Source organism: Zootoca vivipara, chromosome 3 (assembly GCF_963506605.1).
Source record: "Zootoca vivipara chromosome 3, rZooViv1.1, whole genome shotgun sequence".
Lineage (NCBI taxonomy): Eukaryota > Metazoa > Chordata > Lepidosauria > Squamata > Lacertidae > Zootoca > Zootoca vivipara.
The window spans coordinates 52801579-52825797 of NC_083278.1; the positions used below are offsets into that span (position 1 = coordinate 52801579).

At 42.2% G+C, this 24219-nt stretch overlaps 1 long non-coding RNA gene across 1 annotated transcript; it reads left to right on the forward strand.

Annotated features, from left to right (window-relative positions):
• The first annotated feature begins 1887 nt into the window (after window positions 1-1887).
• Window positions 1888-20479, forward strand: LOC118082175 (uncharacterized). Its single transcript, XR_004692207.2, has 4 exons — window positions 1888-2022; window positions 2252-2347; window positions 13107-13156; window positions 20211-20479. It is a non-coding gene; the product is annotated as an uncharacterized LOC118082175 (long non-coding RNA).
• Window positions 20480-24219: the final 3740 nt, after the last annotated feature.

A 24219-nucleotide genomic window follows, 5' to 3' on the forward strand; every position in this document is an offset into this window, starting at 1 on the left:
CTTAATTCGTTCCGGAGGTCCGTTCTTAACCTGAAACCGTTCTTAATCTGTGGTACCACTTTAGCTAATGGGGCCTTCCGCTGCCGCCGTGCCGCGGGCACGCAATTTCTGTTCTCATCCTGAGGTAAAGTTCTTAACCCGAGGTACTACTGCCAGGTTAGCGGAGTCTGTAACCTGAAGTGTTTGTAACCCGAGGTGTTTGTAACCCGAGGTACCACTGTATCCTCTTTGTCGATATATGCCCCACTCTCACAATGTCAATTTACAGCAAGGGAAGAATATTCACAGAAATAAAAATTCATATATCTTTATTAAAAAGTCAGCTCATGACAGTTCAGTCTTCATGGGGATCAGGTCGTCTGTAGCTTCAGGACATACTATAGCCTGTGCGTCTTCAGATTGCCAACAAATTACCGAAGCAAAGTAATAACTCAACTCACTTCATGGCAGGAGAGATCGCAAATGACCAGTGCCACCATGTAAGTACAGCCACAAGAGGGTTTGGTTTAAGACAGAGGATTAAGGGAGATGATTGCTTGATTCCAGGCAATATCTGCTCCAGGTGTCAATTATCACGGTCAATCTTTGTGAAGGGCAGGGATGTACACAGGCTCATCAGATTTGACTAGTAAATGTATGTTTTATAAAATTCCAAGTCACCCTCTGCTCTCTCTTCTTTGATCTGTGTTTGGTGTTCTAAGCAGCTCCATATATCAAGGGCAGTACATCAATTTAAATAATAATAATAATAATAATAATAATAATAATAATAATAAAACAATTAATATAAAATTAAAGCTCTGTGTTCCTCATTCACTGGGACAGGAAATATAAAAAATAGGGTTTGTGCAGAGACACACACACACACCGATCCACTCTGCGACCCCATTCCAGGACCATTGAACCTGCAGAACAACCCTATGCTGCTCCTGGGGGTGCCTGCCCCATTTTCAGCCATGTATCAAAGAAATAGGGGGAGGTAGAGTTTAATTAGGGTTTTAGAAACTGGACTTCCCCCTAAGGAATGCTGGGAACTATAGTTTACCCCTCACAGAGCTACAATTTCTATTATCCTTGACAAAGTACAGTTCCCAAGATTCCTTGGGGAAAGTCACATGCTTTAAGTGCATGGTGTGTATGTCACCTGAATATGTTAATTAGCAGTGTTCTTATGTAACCACTCTCAAAACATTTTGGGTGCAAGGGATAGGAAGAGGGGACTGGTGGCAGATCCAAAGCAAAACAGTGAAGGCGATAAAGGAAACAATCAGGGCTATTTTTCTAGAAACAGAGGTGCCAGAACTCACCATGAACACCCCCCTTGTTCTCTTAGAATGCCAAAGGCACCCACCTGAGAGATGCTGGAACTGAGTTCCTGCTGGAAAGAGCCCCAGAAACAATATATAACATTGGGAGAGACAAAGGGAACAAACACTGTATAAGAAGAGGATGGAAGTAGTCTAAAGGGACATGTCGAAAGTTTAGAGATATCTTCCAGGTAACAATATAAATGAAGGAAGGGAATTATTCAGTTTCAGAAGTTGGTTGTAGAAAGAACCATTGCCTGAAGCTACGGAAGGAATATGTAGGTTAGACAAAGAAAACCTTTTAATAGTTAACAGCCACTAGGCAGATGAAGAGGCTCCCCAAAGAGATGGTCAAAGAACTGTAACTATAACAACTCAGAAATAAAAAAAAATTAAAAAGACATTGGAAGGAGTGCTGAACTCTTGGAAGTCACTTTAAGTTTTCTTAAGCAGATGTATATTTAATAATCATTTATGAATACAATGAGTTCCTTACCATTGAATCTATTGGTTCTGTTCCAAACTGACTGTGGATTCCAATGCGTAGAGGAGATTCTTAAATGGAATTTCTTCTTCCCCAGAAAATGCATGGAAAACCTTTGAAGAGCACCTATGTATACAAGTAGCCTCTCCAGATCATTCCAAATTCCAACTGGTTCAGCATTCTGTTTTCACTCCATTCAGAGAAGGAGCTTATGTTCATGGAAGGAGAAAGGTCAGCAGCAGCTAGTGTGGTTGGAAGGATCTGCCAAAGTGGTGGATTCTCCTTCACTGGAGGTTTTTAAGCAGAAGTTGGATGGCCATCTGTCATTGATACTTTAACTGAGATTCCTGCATTGCAGAGGGTTGGACTAGATGATTCTTGGGGTCCCTTCGAACTCTACAGCTCTATGATTCTATGATTCCCTCTTTCTTCATTTGATTCTTTGTTTTCTTTTGCTCAGATTTCAACAGAATGCTTACCATAGGGCAGGTGGTAGAAGAAAGCCCTGTTGGGGGAGAGGTGACGGTGCAACTGAAGCAGGAGCATGTGCCTAGTGGTGAGTCCTGAGTAGACAAAATCCCCCCTGCACATCATCTGAAAATCACTGGCAAACTGCATCTGTCAATCAATTATTTCCATCCTGGCTCTTCATCTTAGTCATATGTTCCTTCTGATGAATAGCCTCAATGAAGAAACTGTTGTTTTGCTTTTAGTAGGCTTCTGTGGGCTTCTGGAATGCTCGCTTCCATTAGTTTCAATAATTGACATCCCCCCCCCCGGCAGCTTAGAAGAACAAAGAAGCAAGAGTGTTGGGCAGTGGGGTGTGGAGACCTTTTTGCAACAATAGTGTCCTACTTTTGTGATTATCATTACTCTCATCCTGCAGTGTTCCTGTTAAAAAGCTGCCTGGTCCAAAGTCAGCAGAATCACAATTAGCTGCATTTAAGAGGCTGTTTTTAAATATCGGTTACATTCCGTTATGGATGATTAAAGTCAACTCATTAAAGCTAGAGTTGGGTACTCAGCCCATTATCATAGCTGCGATGGCGCACTCACATGCATAATGCTAACAATCAGAACACTGGAAAAAATATTCTTTGCACAATGCAAAACTAGCTTATGGATGGGATTGGATGAGCACACAATATAGTGATGGTGACTTAGATGTTTTTCTGTAACAATTGGGGTTTTTGTGCATAAATGATCAGTCTCAGAAACAGCCAGTGTACTGGGGTGAAGCTGCCCTTCTGACATCAGCATTATTGCAACTTAGAATCCATAGAACCATAGAATTGTAGAGTTGGAGCAGGATCCAAGGATTATCTAGTCCAACCCCCTGCAATGCAGGAATCTCAACCTCAACATGGATGAGGAATGTCATCCATGGCAAACGGCCATCCAACCTCTGCTTAAAAACCTCTAAAGAAGGAGAGTCCACCACCTCCCTAGGAACTCTGTTGCACTCTTATTGTTAGAAAGTTCTTCCTGATGTTAAGTTGGAATCTCCTTTCTTGTAACTTGAAGCCATTTGTTTGGGTCCTATCCTCCAGAGCAGGAGAAAACAAGCTTGTTCCATCTCCATGGGACAGCTCTTTTGATATTTGAAGACGGCTATCATATCTCCTCTCAATCTCCTCTTATCTAGGCTAAACATACCCAACTCCCTTAACCATTCCTCGTAATGCTTCCTCATGAGGCTTGATCACCTTGGTTGCCCTCCTCTATCCAGCTTGTCAATATCCTTCTTAAATTGTGGCACCCAGACCTGGACGCAGTACTCTAGGTGTGGTTTGACTACGGCAGAATAGAGTGGTACTATTACTTCCCTTGATTGGGACACTATACTTCTGTTGATGCAGGCTAGAATAGCATTAGCTTTTTTTTTTGCTGCTGCATCATACTGTTGATTCACATTAAGCTTCAGGTCTACTAAGTGTTAGGTATTCATTCCCCGTCTGCAGTCATAGGATTGTCATATGACTGTATGTGTTTTGTTCCCACAGAGTGGATATGACGTAGACAGGATGTTTGTCTTACTGTTGTTCCTGAAGTGGGATTATTGTTCCTTTGTCCTTTCTCTTTACTGGCTGTGATGCCAGAGAGAGGGAGCCATGATGTAGAGCTCCCATCTGTCTATATGTAAATAAAGCAGTTAGCCTTATTTACTGACTTGTGTGTGTTGTTCTTCACGTTTGTGAGAGCAATAGCATATTTAGCCTGTGGGACCAGTTCAGCCACTGGCCCCCGGGCGGGCTTACATGCTAACACTAAGACCCCTGGTTCCTTTTCATATGTACTACTGGCAATCTAGATGTCACCTATCTTATATTTATGCATCTGGTTCTTCCTGCCTAAGTGCAGAACCTTATATTTGTCACAACTGAAATTCATTTTGTTAGTTTTGGCTCCAAGACTAACAGATCTGGGATTTAGCCCCCACTAACAGTGCCTCCTCTTGTGGGGAACTAACTATTCAGAATGTAGATAATCCATCTGTCCTGTAACATGCACAAAGTCTGAGGCTTACAGCTATTCTGAAGTCATCATAGTCTTATAACCTTGGAAGAGGCCTCCTGGTTCATCTACCTGAAGGTTTCTTCTAAGGCAGGCATTTTGTGCATATCTCTAAGCTTTCAAGTTCATATGCTGGAGACAGATTTGATAGGATGCAGAGCAGGTTAGGTCTGTTGAGCATACCATCCTCCGACACTGGGCATGCAAAAGCATGCTTCAAACTCATTTGCAGGCTTTGCCACCTTCTCTTCTCTGCTGAAATATCTACGCTCCTCCTCCTCCTCTGAGAACATTAACTCTTCTGAGATGCAGCAATTGGTTTATCCAAATAAATCTTTTATAGAGCCCCACATGGTCTACGAGGAATATTCCGGCAGAGGAAACATGGAATTGCGTGGCTACTCTTGCACTCTCCATACCGTAGCATAAAAGTGGAAAGGTGGGTGGGAGGGGAAGAGGAGGAAATCAGTTAGTCATCTTTTCTTGCTGAGAGAAACTCTTCAGAGCTTTGGAAATGAGGGAACAGAAGTGATCATCCCATTGTCAAGCTTTCTGTCATACACTAACAATACGTCAGGGTGCTGAAAAGCCACAGATGTACTTCTGAAGAACAACAACAATACATTACATTTATGGGAGCTGCTGTGTATGATACTAAGCAGTTATGTATGAATTATATTGACAGCTTGGTATTTTGTTTATAGCTGCTTCTCTCCCCCCCCCTCCCAAAAAAGGCATTCTAAAATGAAAAGCCAAGTTCCAATCCAAGAGTATTGTACTTAGTTCATTTTTCCTTTTTTGTTTTATTTTGGTATAAAACCTTTGCAGTATCAGAGCTGCCACTACCACTTGACTCTTAATAGTGCTGGCAGCTATATAGGTCATCTTCTCATAGATCTGTTGAGGCTGACATGCAGTGCGTCATCCGTTGAAACTCTGTCTACTGGCCATCCTGATAAAATGTCAGAAATGTGCTTCTTTTGTTTCCTGAAAGACATTCCAGTTCAGGGGGGAAATGAACCAAATAGCTTGCATCCCTCAGCGTATCCACAAAGATTTTGCTTCACATGCAGCAAGGAAAATAACATATTTCACTACGCTACGCCTCCACAAGCATGCCCTGGTGTGTCACAGCACTGGCTGCAGGAATAGTCATAATAATGGTTTCCACAGTGGTTGGTCTGATAGGGAATTGGCCTTCAGTGCGTGGGTCAGGACACACTACCAGGTCACAGACTGAACTAAGGTGGGTCACAACAGCAGCACTACCACCATACAAGTACATGGTAAAATATTAAGACATAGGCATAGGTCCCCAATAAATATTTTGGTCTGCGAAAGTTGAAGACTATTATGCTAGGGGACCCATTCACATCTGTGACAAAATCATTGCATGCGAGAAAGGATTCTTGGGTATGTTGCAGGGTGTGCTCTCAGTTCACTTGTGGCCCTGGCCAAGCCTACTGGAATGAGAGTGTATCATAAAAAGCACCGAATATGCCACTTTGTAGGCAGCTTGCCTATCATCAGGGACCTCATTGTGGATCTCCAAGAAGCTTCTAAGAAGCCTACACTACAGTTTGACAACCACAGGGCCAGCGGCAGAGGAAGCCGCTCAGGCGTCTGGAGTGGTGCACCCAAGGGCGGGGCACACCACGGGGCCTCCGGAGCCTGCCTGCCTCCTCCCACTCAGCTGCCCTACAGCTGGGGGGGGGGAGGCAGTGGGAGGACCGTTTGGGCAGCGCGGAGGCTGTGCGCACCCAAGCCCAAGCTCGGGCGCGTTGCAGGCCCGCAGTGAGTGCCACCTGGCATTTTGTCACTCCCCTCAGTGGTGACACCCAGGGTGAACTGCCTCCACCACATTCCCTTCCTCCACCCCGGCATGGGGCTATACACCTGTGCTTCCGATGTCAGTATTAGGGCTGCACTGAATTTTTTCCTGTGGGCAAAAAAATGGGGTGAAAAAGTTGGACAACAAACCTTCCTTCCCCCTTGCTACTGCTTCTCCACACCATTTATTTATTTCTCGGTAAATGATCCCAGCCAATCACATTTGGGTTCATGAAGTATGTGAAGAGGTACAGAACCAAATAATTTGGCTATATAGCAGGGCTGGGGGATTGCTAGACTTTAGTTTCCATTGTCCCCAACCACTGGCCATGTTGGCTTGGGCTGATGGGAGCTAGAGTCCAGCAACTTATAGAAGACTACCCCTTCCACCTGCATGCTGTACAGCACTATGCCTGAAGCAAAATGATCACTGGCAATGTATCATTATATGCTGAGGCAACCAGGTACAGTGTGAAAACATAAGTCAACTGGATAATGTTCTGTGTCTTAATGAAACCATTCTCTCAGTGCAACTAAGTGCCTCTCCATACTGGAGTTTTATTGAAGGTGTATTCTGCAATAAGTTCTTGACACAATAATAGCGCATCAGTGATGGATTTATCCTGCTTTAGTTTGTTCTCGATGCTTGCCCAATGCAATCATGTTATTACTGTCTGAAGGGCCTATATTACAACAAAAGCAGGGCAAAATTCAACTAGAACATTTGTGCTATAAAAAGTTAGGGGTCTTCAGCAGGAAATATGGGATATGCACAGATTGGGAAAGAAGCAGGGTGGCTGCTCAAAAACTTTTGCAGCCGCAAACAGTATTGAAAGTGGGGCCTTAATCATAATGAATGCACAATGAAAATGATTTGTGGAAGGGCCCAGAGAAAAACAAGGAGCACCACTGGGTTGCCTCTGCAACAAAAGGATACATCACCCTCTTTTCCGACCTCACACAATGGAGGAGCTGACATATACACAACTTTCACACTTCTGCTGAATTCATGGGGTTGGGGTGGAGCCGGGGTGATGAACCATCCAACTGAAATTTGGTATACCTATGGAGGGAACATATGAAAAGAGCTAGGAGGAATCAAATGGTTTCACCAAAAGCCAGATTCCTCCCATGGTGACAGAGCTTTAGTCAGAATGTAAGAAAACTGGAAGATGAGCAACTAAAGGATAAGCTTAGTAGATGGTCGATACGTTTTCCTTTCAAGGTGGTTCTGCTAAATGTCAAAACCCTGCTGTAGATCATGAAATCCAACACTGAGCCCCCCCCATAGTTAAGTGGTACATAATTTTTATGACACAAACAAACAAACAAACAAACAAACTCTTGCTTCAGGCAGAATTACCTTGATGGAGATGAACATCTTCTGGTTTAGGTTTAGAGAAGGGGTGGTAAAGGGTGGGCTATGTTTTTTGATAGGATGCAGTCCATTTATTCAGTATAATTTCAGTATTCAGGACTTTCCGTAAAGGCTTAGAGGATTAGACTAGAGGACCTTTGAGTCTCTTCTCAACACTACAGTTGTAGAACTCACAGGAACTTTTGCCAAAAGCATGAGAATTTTTTCCCATTCTAACTCATGTGCCTTATTCCTTTTGTACACACCCATAATTGAACAGCATTGAAATCCTGAGTGTGTGTGTGTTAGCACATGAATTTCCCTCATCCCATGCTGTTTCAGTGATTCAGAGTCAGAACTCTGAATCCTTTTATTAGCTTTCGTGCCAGAGATATAAACATAGTCTTAAGTGTGCTCATGAAGGTTTCTGTTCAAATGAAGTTTCTTGACGGAGTAATCCCTGAACTTTGTTCCAGGATTGCCGGTGAACATGGCATACAAAAGAAGCATTTCAATCGAGTCGGTCCTGAGTCCCCATTAATTTCACCATTCAGGCACAGAGATGATATTTCATTGTAGAGCCTTCCATTTCCCCTTTGTGTGTCTGTAAAAATAAGTTTTAAAAATTGCCCTGTAACCTTCAGAAGTGGGGTGGGGGGAGAGCCCTGAAAAAGTGCCTGCTATTTCATTGCTCTGCTTTCCTGAAACAGCACAAACAAGTACAGGCTGTGGCTTCCACTGAGAATTGTTCTTTATGCTCTTTTCTATGCAAATGAAAGCTGCAAAGCACATTGCAAAGATCCAAGTGCTGTGAAAAATGACTGGCTAGTGGCTTGTCCCTGATACAAGACAAGCAATGTGAAAGGAATATAAATGGATGGGGAGCTGTGTGAGGTAAAGCGCTGACCTTGAACTGCTTTTTGTGGAGATGTAGCTAGTGAAAGCCTTCCTGCTTATGGAAGGAAGCTTAATGGGAGCCAGCCCAGCAGGGCTGGCCTAAGACAATTAATGGGGACTCATTTTGAAGGAGATAATGCGGCTGGGGCTCTCTCAAATCCATACCCTCCGACATTTCTCTGATGAAAATAGAGATGTCCTGTTCCATCATCATCATCATCATCATCATCATTTTATTATTTATACCCTGCCCATCTAACTAGATTGTTCCAGCCTCCCTGGGTGGCTTCCAACATATATAAAAACATAATAAAACATTTAACATTTAAAAACTTCCCTAAAGAGGACTGCCTTCAGGTGTCTTCTAAATGTTGCAGAGTTACTTACCGTTATGATTTGGGGGGTGGCATACCTCCATACTCTACAACATTTCCCCCATGAAAATAGGGATGGCCTAAGGAGAAGCAGGACATTTCAGGATCAAATCGAAAACCAGGATGGCATCTGTCAATCTGGGACTGTCCCTGGAAAATAGGGACACTTGGAGGATCTGCAAATCCACATACAGGATTTGACTGTGCTGGCAACTGAACGGACACTGGTGATGGCAGAGGCTCTTCCACCACATCTGGTAGGAAAGATCAGGGCGGCTTAGGAGAGGCGATGTAGCAAAAGAAGGGAATGGCTGGGGTTTCAGGAGGAATAGCCAGGGGCTGTTACTGCTGCCTTAAAGGTAGGTAGCCGTGTTGGTCTGAGTCGAAGCAAAATAAAAAAATTCCTTCAGTAGCACCTTAAAGACCAACTAAGTTTATATTTTGGTATGAGCTTTCGTGTGCATGCACACTTCTTCAGATACACTAGAAACAGAAGTGTCAGACCCTATATATATACAGAGGGTGGTGGGGGTGGGTGGGAATGGGAGATGGGCTGATGGGAGTGGTAAACCTGTAGATGGGTGTTAATGGCTGCTGATGGCTGCAATTAGTCCTGGGCTAATTCCTGATGTCAGTTCCTGATGTCAGTTCCTGATGTCAGATTTACCATCTCAGGACTATTTAATTGCTCATCTTCTAACATTGTGTATGCCATCAAATGCCAACGGTGCCCTTCAGCTCTCTATATTGGACAAACAGGCCAAACCCTACGCCAAAGGATAAATGGACATAAATCTGACATCAGGAACCATAAGACTGAAAAACCAGTAGGAGAACCAGTAGACTGAAAAACCAGTAGGAGAACACTTCAATCTCCCAGGACATTCTATACAAGATCTCAAAGCAGCTGTTTTATTACAGAGAAATTTCAGGAACAGACTGGAAAGGGAAGTTGCTGAATTGGAAATCATTACCAAGCTTAAAACCATGGAAGCACCTGGGATGAATAGAGATATCGGATTCTTATCTCATTATGCATGATCAAGCTTTCTTTAGCACCTCAGCCCAGGACTAATTGCAGCCATCAGCAGCCATTTGACGCTCAGTTTGACGCCATCAGTTTGACGCTCAGTTTGCGCCATTTGACGCCATCAGCAGCCATTTGACGCTCAATTGCGGATATGCCTGGAAGCGAAAGGAAAGTCCGATGCTGTAAAGAAAAATATTGCATAGGAACCTGGAATGTAAGAACCATGAATGGAGGTAAGCTGGATGTGGTCAAAAATGAGATGACAAGAATAAATATCGACATCCTGGGCATCAGTGAACTAAAATGGAAGGGAATGGGCGAATTCAGTTCGGATGACTATCATATCTACTACTGTGGGCAAGAATCCCGTAGTAGAAATGGAGTGGCCCTCATAGTCAACAAAAGAGTGGCAAAAGCTGTAATGGGATGCAATCTCAAAAATGACAGAATGATCTCGATACGAATCCAAGGCAGACCTTTTAACATCACAGTAATCCAAGTTTATGCACCAACTACCGGTGCTGAAGAAAGTGAAATTGACCAATTCTATGAAGACCTACAACACCTTCTAGAAATGACACCAAAGAAGGATGTTCTTCTCATTACAGGGGATTGGAATGCTAAAGTAGGGAATCAAGAGATAAAAGGAACATCTGGCAAGTTTGGCCTGGGAGTTCAAAATGAAGCAGGGCAAAGGCTAATAGAGTTCTGTCAAGAGAACAAGCTGGTCATCACAAACACTCTCTTCCAACAACACAAGAGACGACTCTACACATGGATATCACCAAATGGGCAGCATCGAAATCAGATTGATTATATTCTCTGCAGCCAAAGATGGAGAAGCTCTATACAGTCAGCAAAAACAAGACCTGGAGCTGACTGTAACTCAGATCATCAGCTTCTTATAGCAAAATTCCAGCTTAAACTGAAGAAAGTAGGAAAAACCACTGGGCCAGTAAGATACAATCTGAATCAAATCCCTTATGAATACACAGTGGAAGTGAGGAACAGGTTTAAGGATTTAGATTTGGTGGACAGAGTGCCTGAAGAACTATGGATGGAGGCTCGTAACATTATACAGGAGGCAGCAACGAAAACCATCCCAAGGAAAAGGAAATGCAAGAAAGCAAAATGGCTGTCCAACGAGGCCTTACAAATAGCGGAGGAGAGGAGGCAAGCAAAATGCAAGGGAGATAGGGAAAGATACAGGAAACTGAATGCAGATTTCCAAAAAACAGCAAGGAGAGACAAGAGGGTCTTCTTAAATGAGCAATGCAAAGAAATAGAGGAAAACAATAGAATGGGGAAAACCAGAGATCTGTTCAAGAAAATTGGAGACATGAAAGGAACATTTCGTACAAAGATTACCATAATCAAGGACAAAAGTGGTAAGGACCTAACAGAAGCAGAAGACATCAAGAAGAGGTGGCAAGAATACACAGAGGAATTATACCAGAAAGATATGGAGGTCTCGTACACCCCAGGTAGTGTGGTTGCTGACCTTGAGCCAGACATCTTGGAGAGTGAAGTCAAATGGGCCTTAGAAAGCACTGCTAATAACAAGGCCAGTGGAAGTGATGATATTCCAGCTGAACTATTTAAAATTTTAAAAGATGATGCTGTTAAGGTGCTACACCCAATATGCCAGCAAGTTTGGAAAACTCAGCAATGGCCAGAGGATTGGAGAAGATCAGTCTACATCCCAATTCCAAAGAAGGGCAGTGCCAAAGAATGCTCCAACTACCGCACAATTGCGCTCATTTCACACGCTAGCAAGGTTATGCTTAAAATTCTACAAGGCAGGCTTAGGCAGTATGTGGACCGAGAACTCCCAGAAGTGCAAGCTGGATTTCGAAGGGGCAGAGGAACCAGAGACCATATAGCAAACATGCGCTGGATTATGGAGAAAGCTAGAGAGTTCCAGAAAAACGTCTACTTCTGCTTCATTGACTATGCAAAAGCCTTTGACTGTGTCGACCACAGCAAACTATGGGAAGTTCTTAAAGAAATGGGAGTGCCTGATCACCTCATCTGTCTCCTGAGAAATCTCTATGTGGGACAAGAAGCTACAGTTAGAACTGGATATGGAACAACTGATTGGTTCAAAATTGGGAAAGGAGTACGACAAGGTTGTATATTGTCTCCCTGCTTATTTAACTTATATGCAGAATTCATCATGCGAAAGGCTGGACTAGATGAATCCCAAGCCGGAATTAAGATTGCCGGAAGAAATATCAACAACCTCAGATATGCAGATGACACAACCTTGATGGCAGAAAGCGAGGAGGAATTAAAGAACCTTTTAATGAGGGTGAAAGAGGAGAGCGCAAAATATGGTCTGAAGCTCAACATCAAAAAAACCAAGATCATGGCCACTGGTCCCATCACCTCCTGGCAAATAGAAGGGGAAGAAATGGAGGCAGTGAGAGATTTTACTTTCTTGGGCTCCTTGATCACTGCAGATGGTGACAGCAGTCACGAAATTAAAAGACGCCTGCTTCTTGGGAGAAAAGCAATGACAAACCTAGACAGCATCTTAAAAAGCAGAGACATCACCTTGCCGACAAAGGTCCGTATAGTTAAAGCTATGGTTTTCCCAGTAGTGATGTATGGAAGTGAGAGCTGGACCATAAAGAAGGCTGATCGCCGAAGAATTGATGCTTCTGAATTATGGTGCTGGAGGAGACTCTTGAGAGTCCCACGGACTGCAAGAAGATCAAACCTATCCATTCTTAAGGAAATCAGCCCTGAGTGCTCCCTGGAAGGACAGATCATGAAGCTCAGGCTCCAATACTTTGGCCACCTCATGAGAAGAGAAGAATCCTTGGAAAAGACCCTGATGTTGGGAAAGATTGAGGGCACTAGGAGAAGGGGACGACAGAGGACAAGATGGTTGGACAGTGTTCTCGAAGCTACGAACATGAGTTTGACCAAATTGCGGGAGGCAGTGCAAGACAGGAGTGCCTGGCGTGCTATGGTCCATGGGGTCACGAAGAGTCGGACATGACTAAACGACTAAACAACAACAACAACAGCAGCCATTAACACCCATCTACAGGTTTACCACTCCCATCAGCCCATCTCCCATTCCCACCCACCCCCACCACCCTCTGTATATATATAGGGTCTGACACTTCTGTTTCTAGTGTATCTGAAGAAGTGTGCATGCACACGAAAGCTCATACCAAAATATAAACTTAGTTGGTCTTTAAGGTGCTACTGAAGGAATTTTTTTATTTTGCTGCCTTAAAGCATTTCTTGTCTGAGGCAAGATTTCATCATACAAATGTTATGTCTTCTTTGTCACCTACAGGCCTCAGCCTATGTGGGAATTTTCTATATTCCGGTCATTATTAGAAGAAGGTACATGAACTTTTCCAGAATCCATTTCGATTTGATTCCTCTGTATGGGAAAAATTAATTGCATTTGCTCAAAGTAGGATGGGGTACTTTGATACTGTTGTGAAAATCTGACAGTCTTTTATCTCGTTTTGGAATCATGAAGATGGGCATAATAATGTTAAACTTCTGATATTCATTTTTTTAAATCATCAGTTCTTTATTGTTTTCTAGGGAAATGTGTTGAATGGTAGATTTTTTCCTAAGGTTTAAAGTGTGTGTGTGTGTGTGTGTCTACAGCTTTATCCATACATCTATGCATCTACTCATCTATCTAGGGAATTTCAAGGGGTTATAATAATACCCTTTAGATCCCTTCCAACTCTACTTCTATCCATCTATCCATCTATCTATCCATGTGATTTCTTGGTCTATATATTTATGTGTAGTTGTTTATCATTTTGTCTCTACCTTTAAAAACAAAAAATCCCAACTCGTAAGACTCAGGCACATTATCAATTCCATTTATGCACAGAACATGCTTGTGGTTTTTATTTCACTCTGTCCAAGTCATGAACATCCACCATAGCTCAGATAGAGTTAAGCAAACTCCCTTAAGGGGTAAGCCTTAAAGCACTTGTTGTCTGAAGCAAGATGTTTGGCCGCAGTTGTATAGGAGCTTATATACCATATTTTTGTGTGTATGACGAGGTTTTTGGATTATACAAAAATGCTAAACATTGGGGTCATCTTATACATGGATAGTGTAGAGGTGAGATGGGTGATTGGTGGCTGCCGCGAGCAGGAGATTGTCAGCGGCATTTGGGCGGCTGATTGGTGGCTGCGGCAATATCTGCTGCTGCGGCGATTGTGCTTGCAATTGAGGGCTGCTGGCGGTGCTCGGGTAGACGACTGGTGGTTTTGCTGATGCGTGCGATTGATGTGGCACTCAGGCGGGTGAGCAATTGTTGGCAATCTCCCCCCATTTCCTCAATTTGGAGTCCCCCCAAATAGGGGTCGTGTTATACACGGCAAAAGACAGTATATTACTTTATTTGGTGTCAATTGCACAGTTGCTATCTGAACTGTGATTCACATCCATGACCTGGACAAAAGAAGAAAGAAAAAGCACAGTTGTGAGGGACAGCTGAAAATAAGCAGCGTGATCAGGTGCAGCCAACATGATGAGCCAGTCTAGAGCTGTGAAAAAAATCAGTATGCTTGTAATTGCTGACTCAATCCTGAATCAATCAAGCTAAGGAGATTTCTCCCATCACCAGCTGCAATAGAGGTAGATGTTCTCAGAGCAGGAATATAAAATGAATTTCTTGTTCACCTTGACTGTGTTTAATGTGCTCACAGCTGATTGTTAATTTTTCTTTCCCCACTATTCCTCTCTCACTGTTTTGCAATACTCTGGAGTAGTAAGAGGGGGGATGAGGTTATAATTTCTGTCAAGTTTTCCCCACTTCTCTATCTTGGTAGATGATTCAAGCTTTGCATAACATTCAGTGTGTTTGAATTCAAATGAACATGGTTGCCTCTTCTTATTTCAGGAATGACCTCTTAGAATCGATCAGATTCAGCCTGTTAATCTTCTATAGCCCTCCAGCTTTGATATGTCACTCACTTCAAGTCTTCTCCAAACCTTTTATCAGTCAGCTGGGAATGATGGTCGAAGAAAACAAAGTTTAGCCTAAAAATAAACTTGTGAGATCACACATACACACACACACTATTCCTATGCAGACTAAGTTACACAGAATTGAACTTCTTAAAAATAAAGGTTTATAGCTGGCTCAGCCATATTCAGTGCAGATCCACTGGTACCAATGGGCTCATGACTATCTTTGGTCCATGTACCAGGAGTATGACTTGAGCAGATACAACCCAAAAGACAAGGGATCATCTCACCTGGCCATGCTAGCCAATGCTCTGGGTATCACACTAGCCCTCTTCCAGCATTGGAAATTCATTAATATGCGGGGGAGGGGGGGCTGCATGGACATGCGTGCTGGCTTTTGCTTCCTTTATGTGTCTACTGGGGGGGGGGGTTGACTTTCTGAAGTGGGAAACCTACACTAATCATGTACACTACCCACATATTTTACCACCATTGTCTATGCCCCCTCTACATTTTCTTGGAGATTAAATAATTGCCAGTTCTGAGAGCAACTTTGCTATACATTCTTGCTGGCTACAGTTATCCATGCCATAGTTATTCAAGTCTAACCATTGTTGCCCAGGGCCTATTAACACTGAGACTTGATTAGTGTATGTGGGGCTGCCCTTGAATACATCTTTAAAGGGAGAAGATAGGCTGCTGACTGGCATTGGTTACTGTTACACTAGTTTGTGGGGGGAACCCCAAAAACGTCACTGACACTGTTAATATAACTTCATTTAAAAATACAGTTCAATATACTATTAGGGAACACTTAACCCTTCCAAGATTGGCAAGTGGGGCCTTCCTCTAGTGCAGGCATCCCCAAACTGCGGCCCTCCAGATGCTTTGGCCTACAACTCCCATGATCCTTAGCTAACAGGACCAGTGGTCAGGGAAGATGGGAATTGTAGTCCAAAACATCTGGAGGGCTGAAGTTTGGGGGTGCCTGCTCTAGTGTAATGGGAAGGGGTTTGCTACCCATTCTCCTCCATTTTGTCTCTCATTGAATCTTAGATATTGAGAGGGGAGGAGTCATACATCACCCAGGCTACACTTCCTCCTCTCTCCCCCTCTGCCTGGGTATCTGGAGAAATTTCCCTTGGCCCCTAACCTGATTGGTTCTTTTGGATAGGTGAGACACTCCACCTGCTCCTGTAAGACACCTGGGACTTGGAGTGCCAGAGGCACTTTCACTCAGCCACTCCTCATTAAGTTGATCACCTGCTTGCTGATATTCTGACACCATGGTGTCCATTGGGGCAGCCGTGGTGAATCAGTGAATCTGCTTGCTGAGATTCATCAGGTTGGCACCAGGGAATAGGCTGTCTCTCTGGTGGCATCTATATTATTAGATGTACACTTAAAACATCTTAGATGCACTACATCTGACTATGTAGAAAGGTAAAGGACCCCTGGACAGCTAAGTCCAGTCAAAAGCAACTATGGGGTTGCAGTGCTCATCTTGCTTACAGGCCAAGGGACCAAGCGTTTGTCCACAGACAGCTTTCCGGGTCATGCGGCCGGCATGACTAAATGCGTCTGGTGCAAGGGAACACAGTAACAGAAGCCAGAGCGCTCAGAAACGCTGTTTACCTTCCTGCTGCAGCGGTACCTATTTATCTACTTGCACTGGCGTGCTTTCGAACTGCTAGCTTGGCAGGACCTGGGACAGAGCAATGGGAGCTCATCCCATCATGGGGATTTGAACCACCAACCTTCTGATTGGAAAGCCCAAAAGGCTCAGTGGTTTAGACCACAGCGCCACCTGCATCCCTATAGTCAAAGGTAAAGGACCCCTGGACACCTTTACCTACACCTGACTATAATAGGACTAACAGACAGAAAACACACACCATTTATTATAATGACAAAAAAAAGAAGAAGAAAAATAACTTAAAGCTGATTAACGTTCCCATATATGTCTCAGCAAATCACTGGATCTTTAAAATGTGAAGAAGCTGGAATGCATTTTCACTGAGGGACTTGCAATGACATGCAATTACCATTCTATGTCATTCCAAGAGTGACTGCAAAACCATTGAAAACTAGTAGAAGTTGGAGACTAAGGTTTGTAGCAATCTGTTTCTAGTGAAATAGTATTTAGGTAATTGGAATATTAGTTCATTGAGGTTTCATTACACGTCATATAGTCTGAGCAAGAGACTCTCATGCGTGCCATAAAGCTGAATATTAGTAGTCTGAGCACTTGCAATAATTTATAACATTGGCTTTAATTGCATGGAGATGCTGCTTTTTAAAAAATGACTACTTAGGACTGATTTCTTCAGTCAATATATAAAATTGACTGATTGATAGGACATTCCAAAGTAACTCCTGTTGAGTTCCACGAGGGCTTAGTCCCAGGAGAGAATAGGTAGGAATGCATTCTAAAGGTCTGAAAGAGAATATTATGGGCTATATTCAATTATGTTTTACTCAGAGTAGACCCATTGAAATGAATTGACCTAACTTTGTCATGATCATTTATTTCAGTGGGTCTACACTGAGTAAAAGTTGATTCAATACCATCCTAGGCCTTTTGACAGAGTCCCATTAAAGTAAATATTTTTTCATGACTACTTTTGAGTTGCTTTATTGCTGTATCATACTTATAGCTTTACTGAGATGAATGAGCCTCCCTGATTAAATTTGTCTCTGATATGTTATAATTTGTTAAAAGATGTTGGATATGGTCAGGCTTCTCTGAAGGACAATTCACACATAGATGCTAATGACATATTAACTTTCATGTGTGAATGAATCACCACATGTACTTTGTTCAAGTATTCTTTGCTGTATGTGATTAGCATACAATATTTTATTTCTCTCTCTCTATTGATAGCTGCATTTCTAAAAAGTACACCCTCATCATTATCTTGTCTTGGCAAGTCAAGCCCAGTGCAAATTTATGTGTGCCTACTACTGCATTCAATGGCACTAACTCCTAGGTAAACCCTGAACTTTATCAAAATAGCATTTTCTGATTTTTTTATTTATTTACAAAATACACATATTTCTGAATCTGCCTGTCTACTGGAGGATGCCTATCGCTCACAAAACAGTGGAACCTCGGTTTATGAACACCTCGGTTTACGAATTTTTGGTTTACGAACACCACGGACCCATATGGAACGGATTAATTCACTTTCCATTACTTTCAATGGGAAAATTCGCTTCAGTTTCTGAATGCTTCAGTTTATGAACAGACTTCCGGAACCAATTGTGTTCATAAACCGAGGTACCACTGTAGAATGGAAAAATTTAGGAGACTTCACAACCCTAAATCCAATCCCAGGTCTTTTCTTTTGCTAGAAAAATGCTAAAATTGTGAGAGGAAAGCAGGTAATTGGCCTTTTAGATGAAAGTATGCAAGTTCAGTGTTTGGAAATAAACAATGCCCTTTCTAAAGAGTGAGCAAGCAAGAGTGCTGTCCATGGTTCTGAAATTGCATGCTCACGGGGGGGGGGGTTCTAGGCAACTAAATTCACATTGGCATTTTAGCAACCACGGTTAATACATTTACATCATTGCTCCTTCAGCAACAAATCTCAGTGATTCAAAAAAGTTGAAATGACACCCAAAAATCTCAGTTGGGTGGGGTGGGGCACTGTAAAAATATCCACACAATAAAGCAATATTTAAACAGGTCTGGGTCATACAGATTTCTAGGCAACCCTCTTGTGCATGCACCATGTGTGCCTACTATGTATATATGGGGAGGGGCAGGTTTGGAAGCCATTTGACAGTTGGATTTTTAATGCTCTCCCCGGCTTGAATATTTCATTTGAAGAATTTTGTTCCTACTATTTATTGTGCACCAATATCACCAATTTTCTTATGATGAGAATGACCAACTCCAAACCATTCAATTTGAAATGTTAAAGTAATGGGCCTCACTTCTGAGAAGATGTGCTGAAGATAGAGCTCCAAATCCATTGCTTAAAATCCACAATAGCAGTACATAAATTTGCACAATTTACCAGTATAGAAGTGATGTGTGTCTTCCTTACAGACTGCAACTCTGCCTGGCGCCTAAAGATTAACAAAGTCAATTATGCTGTCTTAACATTTTTATAATATATACAGTGGATCCTCTGGATATGAATTTAATTCATTCTGGCGGTCCGTGCACACCCCAAAAAATCCGTATCCAGAGGCGCCACTTCTGTGCACGCACACAGCGCAATAGAGTGCTTCTGCGCATGCGCGAGCGGCAAAACCCAGAAAAATACTTCCAGGTTTGCCGCTTTCACAACCCGAAGTTTACGTTACACAAGACTAACGTAACCCGAGGGTCTACTGTACAGTATTTTAGTGGCTATTTATCTGCTGTTTTTATCTGCTTATCTCTTATCTGTCGTGTTTCTTGGCATTGTTATATTTCAAGGCATTTAGTGTTGTAGATTGCTGTAGTGGTCTGTGGCGTGGATTCGGTGGAGCAGAATATCACGATATGTGCACTGCTGCTAGTTACCAAGCACAGGAGGTGCATTGAATTCAGCATGGTGCAGGTGCATTGGTGAAGCCAATCAACTGCTCCCAGTGCTGAACTCATCCTGTGCTGAGCCCCACTTCCTCATCTCTCCCCCTCTCAGTAACTGACAGTGATGCTCGGCTTTGGGAGCCATGTGAGTAATGCCGCACTGTCCATGCTGCCCCATCAACTGCTGCTGTTAAGTTGCCTTGTGGCCATTTTATGAGGTGGATTAGAGACAGATAAATAAATGAAAAATACCCTGAACAGCAGAAATATTGCTGCTTTGGGTAGCATGCAAAATCCTTCCTGTGTTATTTAAAGAGAACCAAAGAACGAAGGAGACAGACTTCTTTTTTTCAATGGCTGCTTGACACAAAAGCTGTCAGCCAACTGGAGATGTAATAGGGTGACTTCTTGAATACCTCTGATTATAGGCTGCTGTTCATGAGAATTTGGTGAAATGAAGAAAGGAGAGAAATTATAAGTACTCTCTCACTTTGAGCAAACTGCCAAAGTGCCTTAACAACTAGAATTTAGGATGTCAAGGATGAACAACGCTGGATTACCAAGGCCTTCAAAGACCCGTTGTAAGTGACAGGAAGGATAAAAAACAGACCAAGAAGGAAGGGAAATATAAAAATAAATGGGTAAAGTGTGCTATCTTTATGAGGCAATATCTGCAGTTTGATACATGCTAGCACTTTTCCCACATTCTTTTCATGATGATCACCCGTCAGGCCCCAATGACTTTATAGACACCTAACACTGATCGCCAGAGCACTAGAGACCACTTCTGAACACTGAAGGCCCCCATACTTGAATACTTTGAAGGTGTAATTTTTTTCTCTTTCTTGCATTTGGAGAGCAGACACTTAGCCTTCCTGTCTAATCTGTCATATTTCATATTCTCTCCATTCTTCTCTTTGCCGAGTCAGCCGCTTATGCTTCCTGTAGCGCTGATGAGAGAATCATTTGAGTTTGGCATGACAGACTGAGGCATCAAAAGAAGAAATGGTTTCATTTACTCTGATTTAGTAAGTCTCTTTTGTTATGCCTCTCTTATAGATGCCTGTCTTTGGCTACCAAGGAAAACATGCAGGGAGGGGAAACAGGGAGCAGAGCCTAAAGCTCATGAAGAATTTGCATATTGAAGATGAGAAGAAAGAAAGAAAGAAAGAAAGAAAGAAAGAAAGAAAGAAAGAAAGAGAAGGCTACCAGCAAGCCAAAGTATAATTTAACATTTCTTCTTTTAAATGTTTTATAGGATTCAAAAGTAAGTGCTGTACATTTAAAAAAACATCCCAGAACACACCCTGCAGCCTTACCTTCTTAAAAGACAGAAAACTCAGAACAGAATCAAGTGAGCCATGAAATAAGTCATGACAAAGAATGGAAGGGAAGATGTTCAAGGTACAAATGTTCATAAGAAATTTCTAGGAATGTCAGAGAATCCTGATGAAAAATGAAGCAGAAATTGCTATAGCTTGCGTGTTTGTCTGTGGCCAGGAATGGAAATCAATCAAGCAAATAAGACTGGTGTTCATTCATGTCATCATCGCCATTTTGTTGTTGTTGTTGAGTCCACAATTAATATGTAATTAATCCAGGGATGGCTACGGGCAGGATTCCTACATTGCAAGGGATTGGACTGGATGGCCCTTGGGATCCCTTCCAACTCTACAGTTCTATGATTTTTTAAAATATTTTTTTCAAGTTTCCTTTACATTGAAATGAATGCAAGTTGTGTAAACAGTTTGTAAGTTATAATAGTGGGCATTCAGAAGGGGCTGATCCTCAGAGATGCTTTTTGTGGGTTGCAATAGGGTTCAGTGGGGATAGAGAAAAAGAAAAGTTCCATTCTGTCAGTGAACCTTTGCTCTTGGTTGGTTGGCTCAAATCCAATGAGCAATGGGGTTTGGGACAGTTAGGTGGGAGCCTCCCCCTTTTTCTTATGGTCCTGCAATTCCATGATTCCTTGGTGTAAAAGATACAAATCCTATTCTGCAAAGCACAATCTGCTTGCAGATCCTAGTCTGCTAAATTCAATTCAAATCAGTTTATTTCAGCTTTAAGCTCATAAAAATACAGAAGCAACCAAGGCACTCATAATTGAAGTAGTTGTTACAGGTAGGTAGCCGTGTTGGTCTGAGTCGAAGCAAAATAAAAAATTCCTTAAGTAGCACCTTAAAGACCAACTAAGTTTATATTTTGGTATGAGCTTTCGTGTGCATGCACACGAAAGCTCATACCAAAATATAAACTTAGTTGGTCTTTAAGGTGCTACTGAAGGATTTTTTTATTTTACTCATAATTGAGTTACAATTAATAATGTAAAATATGGATAGAAATAAAATATTTGAGAAATATACAAAATCAGGGATGGGATATAATAAAAGAGTTTCAATTTTCATATAGGAAACCATTTGTTGTTGTTGTTTAGTCGTTTAGTCGTGTCCGACTCTTCGTGACCCCATGGACCACAGCACGCCAGGCACTCCTGTCTTGCACTGCCTCCCAACATAGGAGACCATTACGTCTCTTATAAGACAGGACAGAAGTTAAAATTTTCGCCACTTGCAAGGTTACAAACAGGTCTGTGTCTTGCAATAAGAAGGCAAGATGTGCCTCTGCCGGATATCCGACCAGTTTTTGGGCTAATGGACTCAAGAGATTTCTCCGAGCAGCACTTTATAGAGGGCAAGAAACACTATGTGGTGGAGGGATTATCACATGAACACAGAACCGAGGCTCGACCCTTGGCAAAAGAACATTGGAAGGAAGAATGTTGGAAGGAAAAACATTAAAATGTGCCTTAATAAAAACAAAACGATGGCTGGCAATAGAGAGAGAAGATAAATAGGTTGGGACATGAAATGCAGGAGTAACGCCCAAATGATAAGGGGAGCATGACCCCCCGCCAAGCATAAGATTGCGTTGCATCTCTATATCATTTGATTGATGAATCTTTTTGCCGTGGTAAGGTCTTAACTCAAGGATTCTAGGGGTGATATTCCAAAAAGCAAAAGTTTAGAATGTATTTTACTGGCCCAAGGACTAGTGAACTCGTCGCGCCATAAACACTGGGCTAAATAATAATTGGGTAATCTGTGCCAAAGGGTTAGCCAATAATTAAAAACGTGTTTCCACAAGGTTGTCTCTAAAGAGGGGATCCTCAATTCTGTACATATAGCCGCATTACTCACACAAGTGGGAAGTTTCAAAAGGCGGCGCAAAAATTTATTTTGAAGGGTCTCCAGGGAGGAGAAATTGGCCAGGGCAGCCCAAAATGGAGCAGCATAGGCAAGTGTGGCTACTACTCTTGCATTATACACCTTCAGCCCCGAAGGCACATGCAGGGCACCATCTGTAAAATAAAACTGAAGGAGTGCATAAGCCAAGGTTGTAGCCTTATTGAGAAGGTACTCTGTCTGTGCTTTCCAGTTCTGCTAAATTATGGGCACTCACCGCATTACTTGCCAAACAAGTTCAGCTTATGAAACCATTTACCGCACCGCCTCCACCATCAATATGGGTGTGAGGGACAATGAACATGTACCCTCACACAGGTTTGTTGATTAACCTTGATCATACCTGCCAAAATGCCATCAAAGTAGATATTAGCTTGTTACAGTAACAAACAACTCCACCTCCACCAGCCCTTGTCAGTTTGGCTTAGTATGGTAAATAAAGGAGATAGAGGTTTCAAACAGACAAAACAAATATATTCATAAAATATGGCTAAAAGCTGTATAAAGATTAGTACAGTAAGTTAGCAAATATGTTCCACACCATGGATGGGAAAATCTCTGGCCTTTTAGATGTGACTCCTATTATCCCTTGGCCATGCTGGTTGAGACTGATGGGAGGAGGAGGTCCAACAACATCTGGGTGGCCAGAGGTTCATCATACCTGCTCCAGGCTATTCTAAAGCCTCTGAAAATATCTGAAACCTGACCAAAGAGGTCCCACCAAGTCTGTTTTACTTGAGTGAGAAAAACTGTTATGCATTTCAGTGCATGCTAGTGACAATATTGTTATCAAAAGGAAACTTCCAAAGCTAAACATGCAGAAAGGGAAAAATGTGATAATTTGCTTAAATGGACGTGGAGTTTCTCTTCCCACTTTTCCTATCCCAAGGCTACCAAAGAGTAGATCAAGAAAGGCCATAAAATAATTTAAGAAATGCCACTCAATTTAGGCATGTCTATTATTTCAAAAGGAAAATTTGCTGTTGCTTGTTTTAAAGCATGACTCTCTACTGCCTGTTCACTGCCCCTCCCTCCCCTCTGAGCCCCAGGCATCCATTTCTATCCTGTAATTTAGTTTGATGGAATATTTCTTGGGGGAGATTATATAACTAAATGTGTGCTTTTATAGTAGAAAAGACAGGATAAATAATTGGTTTTAAATTATGTAGTATAAACCACTGCCTGTCAAACTAAAACAATATAGATTGCTGCTTGTCAAAGTAGGAAAAATGCCTTTGTGGCTCCTTGACTAGATTAAGCTCCCCGAACTAACAAGGAAGGGGGGGGGGAGCTCCCTCTCGGAGAAATGAAAAGTTAAAGAAAGTGACTTAATTACACATCAACGGTAAATGGCATACATTAATTTCTAATAAGATGCAATGCACAGTTAACAAAAGAGGTAAAAAGCTATAATTTGCTAAAAAGAAATGTAAAGTGAATTCCTTAATTGGAATATAATTGCTTTGCACTCCTTCTGACACTCGGATGAAACTGGCAATGCACAAAACTTGCTTAGTGTGTATGCTGCTTAAGTGATTCGCATCAGCATTGTGCCTGTTTATGTAAATAATTTTAAGCATATTGAGGTCCTGTGATCACAGCAAAGTATGGTGAAAATACTGTAATATCTGATGTGTTACTTATCATGAGCAAGCATCCAGTTTCTCTAAAATACAAAGAGGAGTCTTGAGACTAC